The sequence below is a fragment of the Vitis vinifera genome, chromosome 18 (assembly GCF_030704535.1).
Source record: "Vitis vinifera cultivar Pinot Noir 40024 chromosome 18, ASM3070453v1".
Taxonomy (NCBI): Eukaryota; Viridiplantae; Streptophyta; class Magnoliopsida; order Vitales; family Vitaceae; genus Vitis; species Vitis vinifera.
Genome location: NC_081822.1, coordinates 27086435 through 27107850, shown reverse-complemented (window position 1 = coordinate 27107850; position 21416 = coordinate 27086435). Strand labels below are relative to the sequence as shown.

Below are 21416 nucleotides of genomic sequence, written 5' to 3'. Positions count from 1 at the left end.
CTTGCCAACTATTTAGTTTCTTGCATGCTCAGCAGTCAATGGCATTTAATGTCAGAGCAGTAGAATTTTCATGAAAGCATTCACACAAGTGAGTGGACTACATAGGTCAAGAACAAATACTGAGATAATAGTTGAAGGTGGGGGAGGGGGGTTTAGACTTGGTCTTTTTATAACTTTCTCACCTATCTAGAAAAGGTTTTGTTTTTCTTCCCCAAATTTAATGATCTTATTTTTTTTTTTCACCTTTGATCGTTATCATATAAATTTTTCTTAATTTAATTATATTTACTTATGTCAATTTTTACTTATAATTAACTTTCAACTATGATTGTTAGTAAATATTTAATTGATAATAGAGTTGATAAATGATTAAGACATCATGGATATTTTTTCAACAATAAATTGCATTTTATGTGTCAAATAAATTTTTATGGTTTTATCTTACTTTCCTAAGAATTTAGGGGAATGAGCTTCCAATCATTAGGATAAAGGCTTATTTGGACTATGAATAAAAATAATTATCTAATTATAAAAATAATCTCTCTTTCTAATTTTGGTAAGAGATAATGCTCATATGAATTATAGAGAAAGATGATTGAACATTTGCATACTTAAGGCTCTGAGTCCTTCATCACGATGAGTTCAAATAACTATAGATGATATTTGTTTTGATGTTCTTGGTAGTAAGTTTGGTTATGTTCAAGGACTTGATCATAGTGAGGTGATTAACATCTTTACTCAACACAACTTATATAGAGATCATTACAACTAAATAGAGGATTGGGCAATTACAAAATCAAGTTGAATACTAATATAGGCAATTGGATGAGCAAGCTCATAAATTGGAGGGGCACGCTTGACGGATAGATGAGAATAGAAATGAAAATCAATACACTGATACATCATTGAAATTTGAATTATCCAATCTTAACAAATTGATATTGCAATTTATAACATCAAAGATGTAATAAGATACACTACAATATGAGCTAAACATTGGCCAATAGTCTGTTTTGTTGTGATGCAACTAAAGCCATTTTGTTGGGCTTTCAACATTATATTTTGACTCTTTTACTATGTTTGATTTCTGAAAAAATTGAGGAAAAATGCAATACAAAGAAAATACAAAGAAATGGTGGAAGGAAATAAAAAAAATAAAGGAAAATAAAAAATAGATTAAAACTCTATAAATTATTTTTATTGCTTCAAACTCCTGTTATATATTTTAACTTATCGATATAAAGATTAAATAATTTTAAAATGTATAATTTGCTAACTAGTTTTAATTATATATATATATATATTAGAATTTTTCATGAAACAATCAAACATGAGAAAATAATTTTTTATCATTTTTTTTCTTTCCTTATTATTTTTCAAAAACCAAACATAATCTTAGAATTACTACATTGATTCCCAATATAATCATTCCTTAATGGGTAGTGGCAATGTGAGTTTTTTCTTTTTTTCGTAATGTTTTGTTATAATATTTCTTTCCTCTTATTAAATCATTTTGTTTATCAATCTTGACATAGTGCATCCATTTTTCTTGGTTTAAAGACAACCCTTGTTGATATGTACCCTAAATGTTTTTTTCATTAATATGGGCATGTATATAAAATGTTTCCCAAGAACTACATGGAGAAGGTTAATGGTAATAATCTTCTTTTTTTTATTTTTTTTATTTTGGGTTTCTTGTTTTTAGAATGAGATCGTTGACTTCACTAAAAATTTCATATTATGGTTAAAGGTGGTTTTCATGATAAAAAGGGACCTATTCCCATAACTCTTTTTTTCTTAATAGAAAAAAAAATTGACTTTTTCTATGAAGTTGTTTTGTACCAAAACTATATGGTATCACAAATTTTATTTTATAGTAAAAAGTAGCATGTTTCCATAAATATTATTTTATGTTACAAACTTTACATTTTATGGTTAACAATAAGGAAAATTCTATGGTTCCTATAGGGTAAAAGAAACCTACTAATGGTACAACTGTTTGTACCTCTTCTTAGCTTCCTTTTTTCTTCTCTCTCCAGGGTAAGCCCATGGTCCCACTCAAATTTTAATTAAAAAAAAAAAAAAAGCTATATTTACTAATATTTTTAAAAAAGAAAATCTAGTAAAAAACAGAGAATTTGCCTCCAAAAAAAAAAGTATAAATCTTAAGTTAAATTTATAAATAAATAAAAAATAATATGTAATGAAATTTTTATTATCTAAATTCACATAAAATATTTTATAAAATCTATTTAATATTTGATTACTACTCAAAAAGTGCTATTTGATAGCTTGTAATTAATCCTTTTAAACACTTTTGAGTAGTAGTTATTGCCTTTTAACTCAATTAACATGTTAAGGACCCTTGCAATCATTTCTAATCAAATTGTGTAAGTTTTGGTGTTTTTGTTAGTAATTTGATCACCAAAACAATCCAAGATTGAGGAGAGTTATTTGGAATCCATGGCAAAGCTTTTGGAAGCTCAAATTCATGAAGAAACCAAGCTTTGGAGCCTCATAGTCCTTTGCCAAAGTCGTTCAAAATATGCAAGGAAAGAGCACTGGAGAAAGGAAAAACAGAGTGAAGAAAACAGAGGAAAGCCAGCTGCAGTCTTCTTTTGCACTTTTGGAGCACTTCCCGAAGTCCATTTTCTACATTCTATATACCATTTCAAAGCTCAGGAAGTCAAGAATCCAATGCTTCAAACGGTGCACGATTCGGAGTTGAAACGAAGAAGTTACAGCCACTGCAAGTCAATCACTCTAAAGTGTTGCGAAATCAGCCTTTTGTTGCGAGAATTTCGCAGCCTTTTTGTACAGTGCTATGGAATTCCTCCTAAAGCTACCCGATACATTCCGCAAGCTGGAACGCTGAGAACCTCAAGGTGGAAGCCAATTTCGCAGCCCTGCGAGTTTAACTTGTTGTTGCGAAAATATTTCACAGCCCTCTTGAGTGTCTGCGAAATCTCGCAAACACCATTTTCACCTGCGAAATGGTCCTTAATGCTTCCCGATATTTGCCACCGACTCTTTTGGATATTTTTTTATCAGATATTTTTGTATAAATTTCCATTTTCTCCTTGTATTCAACCTCTCATGTAATTCCTTAGCTAGGAAGTATCCAAGGAAGGGTAAATTACCTTCCTATATAAACTCTCTTGCATCCACTGTAAAAGGGGATGGGAGATAGATGTAATCCAATATATAGAATCAACGAACAGAGCACTTGCTCTGTTTTTCATATATATTCTTGTCTTCTCTTTCATTTTCATTTTCTAGCCAACCAAACTCTGAGGATTTTTCCACAGAGGATGAGAGGCTAAGCTTTTTGTCTCTTGGAGTAAGGAAAGCCGGGTAAGTTTCCACATGCATAATTTGGAAGTTTTGTTGTTTTAGTTTTTAATGAAGAGAAAGTGTAACCCGTTAATGATTTCTATGTTTTTAGTTAACTTAAAACACCTTAGAGTCACCTGGGCCAACACTTGGTAAGGCAAGTGATTTCCGTCCATGGAGATGCACTAGTTTACCCCTTGCGAGCCTTTGGGAGGTGACTTGAAGGTAGGATTTTCTAGAATAGCCAACACTTGGTAAGCTTTTGGACTCCAAGGAGACATCCATTAGTTATCTCTTGCGAGCTTTTGACGGGTAATCCAAGGTTAAAGATCTCCTTGAATGGCAAGTGCTAGGTGAGAGGTATGAGCCATTGCAAGGTGCATCAGTGAGAGGGATTTAGTGTTTGAACCCATTAATGGGAAACATCTGTATAACACCGGTTGGAGAAGGAACTATATGTTAATTCTCTAATGCGAGGAAAAGAAACAAGTGACCGGAACTCTCCTTTTTTGCATGAGGAACCTGAGCCTAGTGATCTGAACTCCAAGAAACATCTTTTCTTTGTAAGTAAAATCAGTTACTATTTGTGGTTAGTTTAAATCTAAACCTTTTTCATTAAAGCATCTTTATGTTTTCTTTTAAAGCTAACCTTGAAATGAAAAGACACCAATTCAACTTTGAATTAATATCATTTGCAAAGTGAAAACCCATCCCAGTGAACGATCCTAGAGCCACTATGCTATAGTAGCTTTGTCTTTGCTACCCTAGTATATGGTGTAATAGGTTATAAATTTTGTTGATTACTCCCTTAATCAAGGAGCACTAGCTGGACACGAATCAGCTGAGACACCAAGTGGGCACGAATCAAATGGCGCCGTTGCCAGGGATCGAACCCCGAATCAAATGGTGCCATTGCCACTGCCGCTGCTAGGGACGAATCAAATGGCGCCGTTGCCGGGGATCGAACCCCGAATCAAATGGTGCCATTGCCACTGCCGCTGCTAGGGACGAATCAAATGGCGCCGTTGCCGGGGATCGAACCCCGAATCAGATGGTGCCATTGCCACTGTCGCTGCTAGGGACGAATCAATATTCTTTTTTATTATTCATTTTTTATCATAATCTATTTTTCATTCCTTTGAATAATTTAAATTTAAATTTTTATTTGTTTTTGTGATATTTTTATTTTGATTACATAAGTAAGTTATTCATCCACGTGTTCTAGAATAGTAATAGATTTTATTGAAAAATGTGTCCGGATACTAAGAATATGACGAGAGTATGAAAAATGAATCTTAGAAAGTTCCTATTTTTGCTTGCTAAAAATTCATAGGCCTTAATGCAATCGGTCCATTAGTAAAATAAAATCTTTTCATGTTATAAATAATTTTTTTTTAAAATAAAGTCTAGATAAAAAAAAATATTTTAGATAAGTATATTTAATTATTTTTTAAAAATAAATTTTATGTTTTAAAAATTAAATTTTATATATAAATATATGTTACTATTTGATCGGTGGGTTAATCTGTTTACACTCAATGCCCAAAAAAAAAAAAAAAAAAAATCAAATCAATTTTATAGGATTTCATGACTTTCTTTCTTTCTTGGAGACAATAGATATATGGGCATGAGAACCTGTATGTTAAAGCCAGTTTGGTGGAATGGTTGATTCCTATCTTTAAAACAAAGGACGCAATGTACTTTAAATAGTTGAAAAAGGGATTTGTTGGATTCCTCTAATTAATGAAAGATTCAAATTAAATTTTGATGGTTCAAGGATAAAGAATAAAAGTGCATTAGGATATATAGGTTATTAGAAACACTAATAGAACTATAAAAATGATTGCAAGTAGGCATATAAGCAACTCTTCAATAATTATTATGGAATGTATGATTTTAAGAGATAGTGTATTAGCTAATAAGAATAATGGGTTTGAAGGTGATTCAAAAATAGTAATAGATTGTTATAATAAAAAAAAAGTAATATTTCTAATTCTATTACATTATTAATGAAGGATATTTGGAAGTTATCTTAAAATTTAAATATTTACTATTATCATCATATTTATAGGAAATAAATAAAATAGAAGATTGTCTAGTTAAAAAATGTATTTATAATATAAAGTTGATTAGGTTGTGATCAAATTTTTCTAAAGATGTTACAAAGTTTGGTTTTAAAGATCATTACGGTTCATCTTTCAAACGAATTTGTAGAGCTCTTCTCCTAAAAATCCTAGTTTGGTCAAAGTCATATGTCATGCTAAAGCCAGTTTTTTTCGTAGGCATCTCATGAAAGTGGATGGGCAGTAGTTGGAATCAAAATTCTTTCTTACATTTAAAATAAAATGATAATTAAAAATATTGTAGGGTATTCTACTTTGTAGGCTCTTCTCCTAATAAAAAAAATTAAAAATAAAAAAATAAAAAAGTCAAAGCCTTGTATTATGTTAAAGCCATTTTTTTTAATAAGCATCTCATGAAAGTGGATGGATGGTAGCTCAAATCAAACTTTTTTTTACATTTTAAATAAAATGAAAATTAAACATATTAAAGTGTATTCTACTTTGTAGGCACTTCTCCTAATAAATAAAATAAAATAAAATAAAATAAAAATAGTCAAAGCCTTGTGTTATGCTAAAGCCAGTTTTTTTGGTAAGCATCTCACGAAATTGGATGGGCAGTAGCTCGAATCAAACTTATTTCTTACATTTAAAATAAAATAATAATTAAAAATACTGAAGGGTATTCTACTTTGTAGGCTCTTCTCCTAATAAATAAATAAATAAGTCAAAAACTTGTATCATTCTAAAGCCAATTTTTTTCGTAAGCATCTCGTGAAGGTGGATGGGCGGTAGCTCAAATTAAATCAAACTTCTCTTTTACATTTAAAATAAAATGAAAATTAAAAACATTGAAGGGTATTCTACTTTGTAGGCTCTTCTCCTAAAAAAAAAAAAAAAAAAGTCAAAGGCATGTATTATTCTAAAGCCAGCTTTTTTCGTAGGCATCCCATGAAGGTGGATGGGCGGTAGCTAGAATCAAACTTCTTTCTTACATGTAAAATAAAATGATAATTAAAAATATTGTAGGGTATTCTACTTTGTAGGCTCTTCTCCTAATAAAATTAAATAAATAAATAGAAAAGTCAAAGCCTTGTATTATGCTAAGGCCAGTTTTTTTCATAAGCATCTCATGAAGGTGGATGGGCAGTAGCTTGAATCAAACTTCCTTTTTACATTTAAAATAAAATGATAATTTAACACATTAAAGGGTATTCTACTTTGTAGGCACTTCTCCTAATAAAAAAAGTCAAAGCCTTGTATTATGCTAAAGCCAATTTTTTTGGTAAGCATCTCTTGAAATTGGATGGGCGATAGCTCGAATCAAACTTATTTCTTACATTTAAAATAAAATGATAATTAAACATATTAAAGGGTATTCTACTTTGTAGGCACTTCTCCTAATAAAAAAATTAAAAAGAAAAAAAAAGGTCAAACCCTTGTATTATGCTAAAGCCAGTTATTTTGGTAAGCATCTCATGAAATTGGATGGACGGTAGCTTGAATCAAACTCATTTCTTACATTTAAAATAAAATGATAATTAAAAATATTGAAGGGTATTCTACTTTTTATGCTCTTCTCCTAATAAAATAAAATAAAAAGTCAAAGGCTTGTATCATTCTAAAGCCAATTTTTTTCGTAAGCATCTCATGAAGGTGGATGGGCGGTAGCTCAAATTAAATCAAACTTCTCTTTTAAATTTAAAATAAAATGATAATTAAAAATATTGAAGGGTATTCTACTTTGTAGGCTCTTCTCCTAATAAAAATAAAAAATAAAAAATAAAAACAAAAAGTCCAAGCCTTGTATTATTCCAAAGCCAGATTTTTTCATAAGCATCTCACGAAGGTGGATGGGCAGTGGCTCGATTCAAACTTCTTTCTTACACTTAAAATAAAATGATAATTAAAAATATTGAAGGATACTCTACTTTGTAGGCTCTTCTCGTAATAAAATAAAAAGAGTCAAAGCCTTGTATTGTAACGACCCGCACCCAACCATGTAGATATTGTCCGCTTTGGGCCCAAGAGGGCCCTCACGGCTTTAAAACGCGTCTACTTGGTTAAGAGGAGCCTCTACATATAAAGCGCCAGGAACATTCTCCCCTATCCGATGTGGGACATCACAAACACCCCCCCCCCCATGCAGACACAACGTCCTCGTTGTGTCCCACGGGATTGCGGGGTCAAACAGACCAACACCCCTTACGGAGCCAAACAAACCCCCACACCGGGGTCGGGGATTGGCTCTGATACCATTTGTAACGACCCGCACCCAACCATGTAGATATTGTCCGCTTTGGGCCCAAGAGGGCCCTCACGGCTTTAAAACGCGTCTACTTGGTTAAGAGGAGCCTCTACATATAAAGCGCCAGGAACATTCTCCCCTATCCGATGTGGGATATCACATGTATTATTATAAAGCTAGGTTTTTTTGTAAGCATATCATGAAAGTAGATGGGCGGTAGCTCAAATTAAATCAAACTTCTATTTTACATTTAAAATAAAATGATAATTAAAAATATTGAAAGGTATTTTACTTTGTAAGCTCTTCTCCTAATTATAAATAAATAAATAAAAAGTCAAAGATCCTTGTATTATGTTAAAGCCAATTTTTTTCGTAGGCATCTCATGAAGGTGTATGGGCGGTAGCTGGAATCAAACTTCTTTCTTACATTTAAAATAAGATAATAATTAAAAATATTGAAATCCATTTTTATATTTGATACATGATACATCCACTGGAGACCTTCACAAGAATTTTAGCACACAGCATCCCCACCTTCCAAGCCAGACTTCATCCCTATCTTTTCTACCCACCAGCATTTTCCTACAATTTCTTGCCGCTCCTGCAATTTAAGCTAAGTTGAGTGACGTCTCATACTAAAGAGTGGATGGCTTTTGCAAACCCTCAAAGTCAAAGAGCGTCTTTTTCTTCTATTTCTACTCCTAGTTGGAATTACGATGTTTTCTTGAGCTTTATGGGTGAAGATGATTGCCCTTCCTGTGCGGGATGGAGGTCAGAAAAGATGAATAAAGGAGAACGGTTTCCGTAGAAGACCTCTTTATTTATGGTATTCTAATGGAGCTTGAACAAATGACAAAGGATTGCCCAAGTCTAATATTCCTTGTTGTTGAAGGATTGAAAAACGTGTAGCTCATGCCAGCTAAAAACATTACATGTTTTCATACTATTGATCTTCATTGTTATGCCTACTCTGGCAAAATGAAAACACCTGAATATGTGATCCAAGTGTTCCAACCTTATTCCTTCACTGCATTCTATTTGCCCATAATTCTGGTTTTCTAAATAAAGCTGAAAGCATATATAATCCAGTGTACTTCAAGTTTGCTGGTGTTTGTAACTGTTGACTCGCCACTTGTGTCATGCTTTACCACTTACAGGCCTGAGGCTCATGTTATTGAGGAGATTACTTCCACTGTTTGGAAGAGTTTAAATCGGGAATCCTTGCATGTTGAGAAGAACCTTGTTGGGATGGATCGACGAAGGGCATCTTCTACTTGTACTTCTATTCGTTCATGGGATTATGAAGTTTTCTTGAGCTTTAAGGGTGAAGATACCAGATACAATTTCACAGATCATCTCTATGCAGCTTTGTATCAGAAAGGGATTCGTACCTTTAGATTGGATGAGATCAGGGATTCGTACCTTTAAAATGTATAATTTGCTAATTATATCAGAGATAATTAAAGGACTATATTTAGAAGCCCTTTTTCTACGATGCTCTAATGGGGTGCTTGAAAAAATGGTTAAAGATCATCTAAGAATAATATCTCTGATTGTCTAAGGATTGTAGATCATGTAGTTCATGCTAGCTAAATAGATTTCATGCTTTCAACTTATTGATCTTTGTTGTAATGTATACTCAACATAATGAAAACACTTAAGTATGCGATATAATGTATTCATTCTTTTACCCCTAATGCATTCTATTTGCCCATAAGTCGAGGTTTATAAATGAAACTAAGCATAATCAATTTAGTTCATGTTTTCTAATATTTGTTACTCTGTTGGCTCATCCATGTATATGCCTTGCTAGTGGCTGGTCTGAGGCGGATTATATTAAGGATATTACTCATGTTATTTGGATGAGATTTAGTCATAAACTCTTACATGTTGACAAGAACCTCATTGGGATGGATTATCATTTGGAAGAAATGGAAGAAATTTTTCCACGGATGATGGACTCAATATCAAATGATGTTCACATGGTTGGGATCTATGGACTTGGAGGAATTGGTAAGACAACCATTGCCAAAGTTTTATATAATCGAATTGTTGCTCAATTCATGATTACTACCTTTATTGCAAATGTTAGAGAGGATTCCAAAAGCCAGGGTCTACTTCATTTACAAAAGCAACTCCTTCATGATATCTTGCCAAGAGGGAAGAACTTTATAAGCACTGTTGATGAAGGGATCCATATGATAAAAGATAGGCTCTGCTTAATTTAAAAAGGTTCTTCTTGTGCTTGATGATGTTGATGATTTGAACCAATTGAAAGCCTTAGCTGGTGATCATAATTGGTTTGGTCCAGGAAGTAGAATTATTGTAACAACTAGAGCTAAGCATTTGTTGGAGGTGCATGAAGTGGATTCATTATATGAGGCTAAGAAATTAGATCACAAGGAAGCTGTTGAACTCTTTTGTTGGAATATGTTTAAATAGAACCACCCCAAGGAAGATTATGAAACACTTTCAAATTTTGTGGTACATTATGTTAATGCTTTGCCATTAGGTCTTAAAGTTTTGGGTTGTTTCCTATATGGCAAGACAGTACGTCAATCGGAAAGTGAATTGCATAAACTAGAATGGGAACCTAACCAAGAAATTCAATGTGTGCTTAAGAGAAGTTATGATGAATTAGATTGCCCACAACAACAGATATTCCTAGATGTTGCTTGCTTCTTTAATGGAGAGGATAAAGATTCTGTTACTAGAATCCTAGAGGCTTGTAACTTCTATGCAGAGAGTGGAATACGAGTACTTGGTGATAAGTGTCTCATAAGTATCGTAGACAACAAGATATGGATGCATGATTTGTTACAACAAATGGGGCAAGACATTGTTGGACAAGAATTTCCTGAAGAACCTGGAAAATGGAGCAGATTGTGCTATCCTGAGGTTGTAAGTCGTGTATTAACAAGAAAAATGGTAAGAGCAAACTGCAAATGAGCCTACTTTTAAACTTGAATGATATTTAGAATATATAAGCTTTAAAAATATCATTTTTGTTTAGGTTACAAATATTACTTGTATTTATTTTGCTTGTCCTCTACTCTTGTTTCACTACAAGAAAAAAGGTCATTGTTGACATATATTATCTTGACTTAAGGTGATATGTGTCAATGTTGCTTATTTTAATGAACAACTATGACATATACAACTTGTTTAAACCAATAATGACATATATAAAATTTGTTGAATTCTTTCATGACTTATATAATAGAATCTTGACAGATAATTTATAAGTCAATGTATTCAAGGTACTTAAATAAAAGCAATAATGATAATAATTTGTTTGATATGTGTATATCTAATTTACTTACTAAGTATTATAAATTGAAGTGACAACAATCAATTTTGATTAAGGAAGTTAATATTTAATAAAAAAATTTAGTAATGTTAATATCAATTTTCATTATGAGTTTAATATATAAAAATTATTATTGGAAGATGAAATAAAGAATACTATTTTTAATTTATTGAAAAAGGACATGCGTGGTATTTTGGAATTTGTTATAAAGTCCTATAAAAAGAGAAAGGAAGGGACGGAAAGACATATTTCATACTTCAACAAGCCTTTGCCATTTTCTTTACTGAAAACCCTAAATTTTCACTCTCCATTGAAAACCCTAACTTTTGGAAGACAAGAAAGAAGGGAGAAGAAGGGGGAGAGCCACCGTTCTTGGAGAGAAAGAAGAGAAGAGAAAAATGCAGGTTTTTTTCCATCTTGCCCAGATTACATCAAAGGTCTGATCCCACTTCGTCCGTGGTCCGATCGAGCTAAAATTTGGAGAAAAGTTTTATGACTCATTCATCTTCAATCTGAACGGTGAGGATCGGATTTGGAGTTTTGGAAAGTCATTAGAAAGAAAGAGGAGAAGAGAGAAAAACGTAGGTTTTTCTCATCATACCAAGATTTCATCAAATGTCCGATCCCGCTTCGTCCGTGGTCGGATCGAGTTGAAATTTGGAGGAGAGGTTCGTGGCTCATGTATCTTCAATATGAACGGTGGAGATTGGATTTGGAGTTTCCGACAGTCATTAGAGAGATAGAGGAGAAGAGAGAAAAACGCAGGTTTTTTACATCATACCCAGATTTCATCAAAGGTACGATGCCACTTTGTCCATGGTCTGATCGAGCTGAAATTTGGAGGAGAGGTTCACAACTCATTAATCTTCAATTTTAACGGTGAAGATCGGATTTAGAGTTTTGAAAAGTCATCTTTCGGCCAAAAATAGAACCTTTGTTTTGGTAGGCTTTTCTCTCCGAACTGTTTTGATCATTAGCTTTGATCGAGGTCAATTCGTGGTCCGATTGAGTTGCAATTTTAGGAGCACATTTGGGACGCATTGATCTTCATTCTAACAGTGGAGATTGGATTTGGAGTTTGGAAAAATGGTATTTCAATCCGAGAACCTTGACAAAAGTGAAAGAAACATTGACATATGTCATAGTAACAAAGATTTGATCATTGGTAGAAATATAAACAACCTTGACATATGTAAATGTCAAGGTAGATTTAAACTTTTTTTGACACTGGCATAGATGACATATATAAATAGTAACATACCTTGACAGATATACCCTACCTTGATGGTGAAAAACTATCAATGAAAGGCTTTTTTCTTGTAGTGTTTGTCAGGGAACAGAAGCAATTAAAGGCATACTCTTGAACTTGTCTATACCAAAGCCGATACACATTACTACTGAATCCTTTGTAATGCTGAAGAATCTTAGGTTGCTCAAAATCTATTCAGATCATGAATTTGCTTCGATGGGGAAGCACAGTAAAGTAAAGTTGTCTAAAGACTTTGAATTCCCTTCTTATGAGCTAAGATATCTCTATTGGCAAGGATATCCTTTGGAATCTTTGCCATCAAGTTTTTATGCAGAGGACCTTGTAGAACTTGACATGTGTTATAGTAGCTTAAAACAACTTTGGGAAAGTGACATGGTATGATTATTGATTATTTATTCGTCTCTTCTTTTGTTAATCTCTAAAGTCCATGAAAGCTTATATAGTGAAGCCATTATTATTATTTTCTGTTACAGCTTCTTGAAAAGTTAAATACCATCCGATTGAGTTGCTGTCAACGCCTCATTGAAATTCCAGACATCTCAGTTAGTGCGCCCAATCTGGAGAAACTAACTCTTGATGGTTGTTAAAGTTTGGTTAAGGTTCACCCATCTATTGGAAAGCTGAGCAAGCTTATTTTGTTGAATTTGAAAAACTGCAAAAAGCTTAGCAGTTTTCCAAGCATCATCGACATGGAAGCGCTTGAAATTCTTAATTTGTCTGGCTGCTCAGAGCTCAAGAAGTTTCCAGATATTCAAGGTAACATGGAACATTTATTGGAGCTTTATTTGGCTTCAACAGCTATCGAGGAACTTCCCTCCTCAATTGAGCATCTCACTGGACTTGTTTTATTGGATCTGAAAAGGTGCAAAAATCTTAAGTCTTCCCACAAGTGTCTGTAAATTAGAATCCCTTGAATATCTCTTTCTCTCTAGTTGTTCAAAACTAGAGAATTTTCCAGAAATGATGAAGGAAATGGAAAATTTGAAAGAGCTTTTTTTAGATGGAACATCAATAGAAGGGCTACCCTCTTCTATTGACCGTCTAAAAGGCCTTGTTTTATTGAATCTGAGGAATTGCAAAAATCTTGTGAGTCTTCCAAAAGGCATGTGTACATTGACATCTCTTGAAACACTCATTGTCTCTGGTTGTTCACAATTAAACAATTTTCCAAAGAACCTTGGGAGCCTGCAACATCTAGCGCAGCCCCATGCAAATGGAACTGCTATAACACAACCACCTGATTCAATTGTTCTTTTGAGAAACCTCAAAGTATTAATCTATCCTGGATGTAAAAGATTAGCACCTACATCATTGGGTTCTCTCTTTTCATTCTGGTTGTTGCATAGAAACGGTTCAAATGGGATTGGTTTGCGTTTGCCTTCTGGCTTTTCTTGTTTTATGTCCTTCACAAATTTAGACCTAAGTGACTGCAAACTAATAGAAGGAGCAATCCTTCTATTAGTTTTTGATTTCCATTGGAAAGGCAACCATGTTGGGTCAGAACACGTCTGGCTGGGTTATCAACCATGTTCCTAGTTGAGGTTATTTCAATTCAATGACCCCAATGACTGGAATCACATTGAGATTTCTTTTGAAGTAGCCCACAGATTCAACTCAAGTGCATCCAATGTGGTGAAAAAGTGTGGGGTATGTCTTATTTATACAGAAGTTCTTGAAGGAATCCATCCAGGAAATAGAAATCAACCTAAAAGTAGGGGTTGTAATGTAGTCGAGAGAAGCAGTGAGAGAGCAGGATTCAATCGAAGTGGAATGGACTCTAGTTATAGTGGCAGCAATGACAGACCCACCAACCATCCCACGCTCAAGCTCAAGCTCAAGCTCAAGCGTCCTTGATTACTACTCAAAAAGTGCATTTTTATAAGCTTAAACTTAATTGTATTAAGCACTTTTGAGTAGTAGTTAGACATTTTATCCCAATTGGCATGTTAAGGACCTAGCAAATGTTACTAACCAATTTTTGGTAAGTTTTAGTGTTTTTGGTAGCTTTTTTATCACTGAAACAGGCCAAGATTGAGGGAGAGTTTGGAGCATATGAAGAATCTGAGCTTTGGAGTACTTCAAAACCCCTTGCCAAAACTATTAGTAGCAAGATGGAGGAAAACAGAGCATTTCGCAAGGCAAAAATCATCAAATTCGCAAGGTGTGCCAAAATTCGCAAGGTGTGCCAAAATTTGGCAAGGTGTGCCAAACTTTAGCAGGGTGTGCCAAATTTTTGCAGGGTGTGCGAAAATCACTTTATGCTCACCGACCTTCGAGATTTTTCTCCAGAACTGTAATTTTTCCTTTTTAATCATTTTGTAATAGATAAATGACAGGAGGGTTTGTTTATGAACTATAAATAGGGGTTGGAAAACCTCTCAAAAGAGATTATGATATGTTAGATATTATGTTTTAGATATTTTGAAAAGACGGGAGTTTTCTTTGCCTTTCCTTCTCATTTTCTCTTCACTTTCTCTCTAGCCAAACACCCTCTGAGGATGATTTCTCAGAGGATGAGTGGCTAAGTTTCACGTTTCTTGGAGTGATGGAAGCTAGGTAAAGGACCCGGATGCAAAAGTGGGAGTTTTCCTTGCTTTAAATGAAGGTAGTTGTGTATCATTAATGGTTTATATTTCAAGTTTCAGCTTTAATCCCTTAGAATCACCTTGAATGGCCAATACTTGGTAAGTTGTTAGGATTCTATGGATGCTTATTGCTAGATCCATGGATGTCCATTAGTTATCAAGTACGAGCCATTGGAAGGTGGTTCAAGATGAGGGTCTTTAGTGTTTGAAGCCATTAATGGGAAGCAACTACCATTTTTCAAGAATCCTTTGGATCAAAACTTATTTGCTAAATATAAATCCGGTTCGGGAGATAACCATCCTTTATGTTATTGTCCCTAATGCGAGGAGAAGATCCGGAATTTCCCACTTTGCAACAGGAACTTGATCCTAGTAACCATATCCTAGTAACCATAGCTCCAAGAGACTTTCTCTTTATAATAATTTCAATTGTTTATATTTGCTTAACTTAAAAACAACCTTTCCAATCAATCTTATTTTCATTTAAAACTAACTTCCAAAAAGGAAATCACCACTTCTCCTTTCATTAATGTTAAGTGTACAAAGAAAACTCATCCCTGTGGAGGATCCTAGAGCCACTATACTATAATAGCTTTGTCTTTGCTACCCTAGTATAAGGTGTTGTAAGTTTTATAAATGTTTTGATAAACACCCGACTGGGCAAGAATCAGTCCTCAAGAATAACTACCATCGTCCATACTCTTTATTCCAATAAAATTCTCTTTTTTTGTTGATTTGGTCATGCATGCTCAAAATTAGTGATAGTATTTTTTGTCGATGATTCTTGGGAACTCCTCCAATTATGCCTGTATATTATATTTCTATCGACTTTTAGGTGAGTCTTCATCTTTTCTCTTATTGAGTTATATTGATTGAAGCAACTGAACTTCTTTAAGGAGTCGTTCTTTCTTGTTTCTTCAATATTTTAGGTAGACATTTTTGTTTGAATACGACCTTTGATTTTGCTGAAATTTGTTACTAAGCCTTCCTGATTAGGTGTCTTTTTTAGCAGTTGGTGGTGAATATAGGAAGTTTGATTATGAAAATCAAGCAAAGTTGGTGTTGGGTGATGAATGCAAGTTGCCTGATGAAACACCAATCATACTTTTTTTCTGAGTATGAATGATTCTATGCATTATAACCTTCAAGTTCTATTAGTAGTAGTTTTTATGTTGAATAGGAAAGAATAGCTTGAATTTCAAAATTACTTGATAATTCCTTGATTACTGTTTTAGGTTTGCATGGATTTGATGTCAGGGAGAATTTTGCCTTTTGCTTTTGGTTTCAATGAATTTGACGGTGTTCTGGTTATTATAAGCTTTAGAAACTTACGATGTTTTGTACTAGGATAAAAACTGCATTTTTGCTAACATTTATGATGTTTTGAGTCATAAAATCTGGTTCTTCTATATTTTGTTTGACATGAGTTTGATAATCATTGCAAATTGTAACTTTCAAAACTTTCTTTGGGTGGAAATGATAAGAATCTTGAATTACACTATGTGACAAGCTGTTCTCTCCATTGCAGAGGCCAGAATCAGAATTCCCATGAAGGGATACAATTTTCTTGCTTCTGCAGAGCAAATCCTTTGAACTGAAACTTCTTACTTGGATGTTGCTGTCACATGTTAGGACCTCAAGACTGAAAATTAGGAGAAGAAAGACTTGATCACGTTGAGGGGAAAAAAAAATACTAATTCATATATATCAATGTTGCATTGATTTCCCTAGTTGAATTTCGCCTTCTAGGGAATTTCATAAGCAACCTACTTGCTGCTGGTTTCCTTTAGTGAAAGCCCATGCTGCCAATTTCTAGCTAATCAAATCATATTTTCTCAAATATGTTCTAGCATTCCCACTTACTCAAGTTCAATCTTGTCTTGAAGGTTGAGTGTAAATGAATTCAGCATACTTTTCTTTCAAAGTTGATCAAGTTCCTAGCTTGACTTCCCACTATCAGCAATGTCAGGAAGATGGTTTTGAGGAATGGAGTTCTCACCAAGTTTCATTTTTATGAAAGAAACATGGAAGATCAAGTGTATTTTGGAGACATTTGAGAGGTTGAATTGATATATGCCATAGGACTAATATGTTCAACATCTTCTTAAGGGTCATAAAACCAAGGTGAGTTTTTTAAAAGGCACTCACTAATGGTGACCAAGGTTTAAAATATTGAAAATTATAAAAATATCAGCAATTGAATTTTATGAAATTTGAACAAAAAATATCAGTGACTAAATATATAATTTAAATATAGTAACCAAATATGTTAATAACTTCCAACAATACCGACCTATAGTCCAAATCCCAAAAGTGACATAACCTTCTAAGCATATGAATTTAGGTTGGCAATTTTATCATCAACCTAGAATATGATTGATATCAATTGAAACTCACTAGTTTCATCTCATTTTGGAATCCTATTTATTGGTTGATTTTATAAAGAATTACCATCCTTACATAATCTTTTCCATGACAATAATACTTAGTGTGGAGCTTGGAAGCCCTCACTAAGATATTGCTTTATTTACATGGATACCTAAGTATATAGTGATAATGTGCTTCAAGTATAAAATTTACTGCCATTTGCCTGCAAAAAGCATTATAAAACTTTCCTCATGCTGCTCTTGTCATTAATATGTAGCTCATTTGACTCACCATATGCTTTATTATGATTTATAGTTGGCAGGTATGAACCCAAATACAGAAAACACTTTCAAGACATGGTGTCAAATGATATTGGAAAGAATCTATAGGAGAAAAAGTTACTAGCGGAAGAGCCTGATGAAATTAATGTTAGGGCTAATTATTCTGGCCCCAAATTAAAATTAAAATTCTAGTTTAAATTCAATTGTATATTCTCAATTTCATTGCATTTTCTGATTCTCTGAACTAAATTTTATATTCCAAAAATAATATTAAACTCCAAGCTATCCAAGAAAAATGAAAAAAAAAAATGCATCAAGAAATAATATAATATAAAAAGCATAACCTTTATTACATGGAGGGGAATAGTTGGTCCTTCAATGGCATCAATCCTTTCTTTCCTCCATAAAAATTAAAAATCATACTTGTTAATATTATTAGCTCCACCATTTACTCCTTAGCATTATTAGCTCCACCATTTGCTCCTTAATTGTAGACTAATTCCTTGATTTTCTTCATTTGATGTGACCTTCTTGTTCTACTATAAATAGGCTAAGATGTAAACTTGTTATATTATGAAATAGAGAAAGATCATTCCTTCAAAGGTTTTTCTCAATGCTTTTGTATCAATACTCATTGATAAATATTAATTCTTGATGGAAACATCTTGAAAATGCAATAAATTCATATAAAATCATCCCTAATCTCAAATCAGCATAATTAACTCTAGTCAAAATATTTCTTCTATTTTTTTTTCTATGTTGGGATGAATTTAGAATTTATTGGAATTGTTTCATAAACCAAAGCAATTTAAATGTAATTTAATAAACCAAAATAAAATACAGACATTTCAAAATCAATAACTTAAGCAATCGGTTCCTTTTTATTGCTAAAATCATGAAATCAAATACAAAAGTGTGATAGGAAAAAAAAAAAAAGTATGTCCAATATTTCAAAAATTTGTCGTTTTTAGGTTTTGAGGAAAAAAAATATGTCAGTAAAAATGTTTTAACAATTTGTTATTTATAGGCTTTGGAAGTGAATTGTAAATTCTAAAAAATAAACTAAAAAAATTGCCCTACTCATGAGCTTTTGATGTTAAATATTTATATCAGTGTTTCATGTGTAATTCACTAGATGAACAAAACAAAGGTACCTAATATGCATCCGTAACAAATAGTTGCTATGACTAATAGATTATTCTAGAAGTTGAGTTGAGGTGGCAATCTACTATTTATCATCCCCTTGGAAGCTAATCAATTTGGAAACAACATAACGCTTACTACAAAAGGTGAACAACAATGTGCTTGGAAAATGCTTTGTAAGCACATCGGCAAGTTGATCAATAAAGGGAATATATTCAATAACAAGATCATTATATAACATTTTGCCACAAATGAAATGGAGATTAAGTTCAATATGTTTAGAGCAAGCATGAGAGAAAGGATTTGTAGTAAGATAAGTAGTACTTTGATTATCACACCACAAAAATGGAGGCGTAACCTATGCTATAAATAATTCCTAAAGCATAGATTAGATTCAAGTGAGCTCAGGAATTGAAGTAACCATGCCACAATATTCTAATTTAACACTACTCCTTGAAATAACCCATTACCTAGTAGAGAACTAAAAACCAAATTTGGCCTAAGGAAGACACAATAACCATGGGGGCTTTTCTTCTCATCAAGACAAGAGGCACTGCATCGGAATAAGCTTGAAGATGAAGAGAATCAACCATTTGTAAAATAATACTGATAAAAAAAATCCTATTAAATAATGCAAAATGTGTTTCACAACTAACCAAAGGGAAAAAGTAGGCTGAGACATGGACTAGCAAACTTATTAACAACAAAAGATAGGTTTGGTTGAATAATGATGACATATTGCAGAGCAATGACAATGTTGTGAAGGGGCATCAGGAAATGGCTCCCCATCAGATTGAGGCAAGGTTGGACCAACATGAGTAGGAGTAGCAGCTAGTTTACAAGTAAGAATCTTTGAAATGAGACCAAGTGCACTTTGTGGCCCATATTGAACTCTTCCTCTAAGTAAAACACCTAGTCCTACGACCAATGTCCTGGCTTTTGCTCCAAATAGCGGCTTTTGGAGAAACACTCACATGATTGTTACCTTTTGTGTCTCCAATCTTCCAGCAATCATTAAGTTAAGCCCATTCTTCTATAAGTCCCTAAATTCAAGACCATCATCAAGGGCATTTACCTCATCATGTAGTCAAGCAATTTGCACCTTTGGTGCATATCTGTGTGAGGCTACAGACAATTATTCCCTCTTTCTGAACTTCCCACAACATTTCCTAGAGCTTTGATGTATCAAGCAAAGGAGCTTTGACTTAGCTAGTGTTTGTTTCTTAATTTAATTCTGAATAGAACTTAAAACTAAATAGCACTTAGAAGAGTTAAGTATTAAGTTATTTGTTTTTTTTTATATATATTTCATTTCTATTAAGTATTAAAAAGTAGAGAAAAACCAACAGGCTAATTCTAGCATTGAGAAAAAGCCAAACATTTTGACTTTTTCTATTTACTTAAAAAAAAATATAATAAATAAGTAATAAGTTAACAAAAAAATCTAAAAACAAATTATATGAAATTTAAAAGTAAATTGCTTTCAGAAAAAAGTTAAAAAATAAAAAAATAACATAAAATAAAATAAAAACCAACATCACCATCACATTAGAGCACCAAAGCACCAAAGGCTCTTTGATGTATTAAGCAAAGGTCCTACTATTATTGGATCCTTGTGAAAACATTCCCCCTCCCCCTCTAGTTTGTCATCACGCAGCATACAGGACAAGGTCGTCCTGCTTTAAGCCCTTAATGCAACAAATAAGAATCCATAGTGATGCTACAGTAATCTTGACCATTGTCCCTCTACCATCAAACTTTTCAAGGTTGCCAGCCAAAGAATTTTAACTCACACTCCTACCCATCTTGGTTCAATTTTCACCTATGCATTGGGATCAACACGCAAGTGTCCATTAGCCTTAGAGGCCTCAACAACCAGTGCTCTAAAAAGTACGAAGTTAAGGTAACAGGTCAGCTTTCCAACTAACACCCCCTAGTGGAGAAATCTTTGTATGATTATGTTATAGAGCTGAAAAGCAATCACACAATTAAACACAAATCATTTATGTGGAAAACCTTGTCTCAAGGTGAAAAGCTGTTAGAGCATTCCCGACTACCAAACTACTAAATCAATTATCAATATACAAGTGAACCATCTCATGAAAAGTGAGTTCTAATTTCAATCTCTCATCTCCTCCTTTCTTGTGATCTCTACATGATCCAAACTTGATTTTCCATAGCTTGATGTCACATTGAATTGCTTTGGAATCACTTTGATATGAAGCTTCTTACTTGGAAGTTGATTCACATGTTAGGACCTCAAAAATGAAAATTGGGAGAAGAAAGACAATCACTTTGAGGGGATACCCAAAGCACTAATAGTTTTGTATAAGATTATTCAAGCCAAGGGAAAAATACTAATTCATTGATTTCAATGTTGGATTGATTTCCTTATTTAAATTTCGCCTTGTAGAGATTAAAATATTATAAATTATAAAAATATCAATTGTTGAATTTTTAGAAGTATCAAATTTATTAGACAAAAATTTAGTCAAAAAAATTAATGAGATAAAAATTGATCAAAACACAGAAATGCTAGAAAAAAAAAACATTAAGTAATGATAAAATGAGTAATAACGTATTTGTTAAAGTTATTTTATTGAAAAAAAGAACATATTTATGATAACATTTGTAATACGTGACAATAATTTTCAAAACTTGAAGACGTCTTTAATATTAAAATGATAATCCAACTAATTTTGATATATTCAAAGATATAAAAAAAATTAATATATAATTATTTTTTTAAAAATATATATTTATAAATGTATGTTTTTATCATATTTAATTATAAATTTTATTAAAAAAATATAAGTGAT

General features: G+C 32.9%; 1 pseudogene; it reads left to right on the top strand.

Moving 5' to 3' along the window:
* Nucleotides 1-8287: 8287 nt before the first annotated feature.
* Nucleotides 8288-15922, top strand: LOC132253145 (disease resistance protein RUN1-like; annotated as a pseudogene).
* Nucleotides 15923-21416: the final 5494 nt, after the last annotated feature.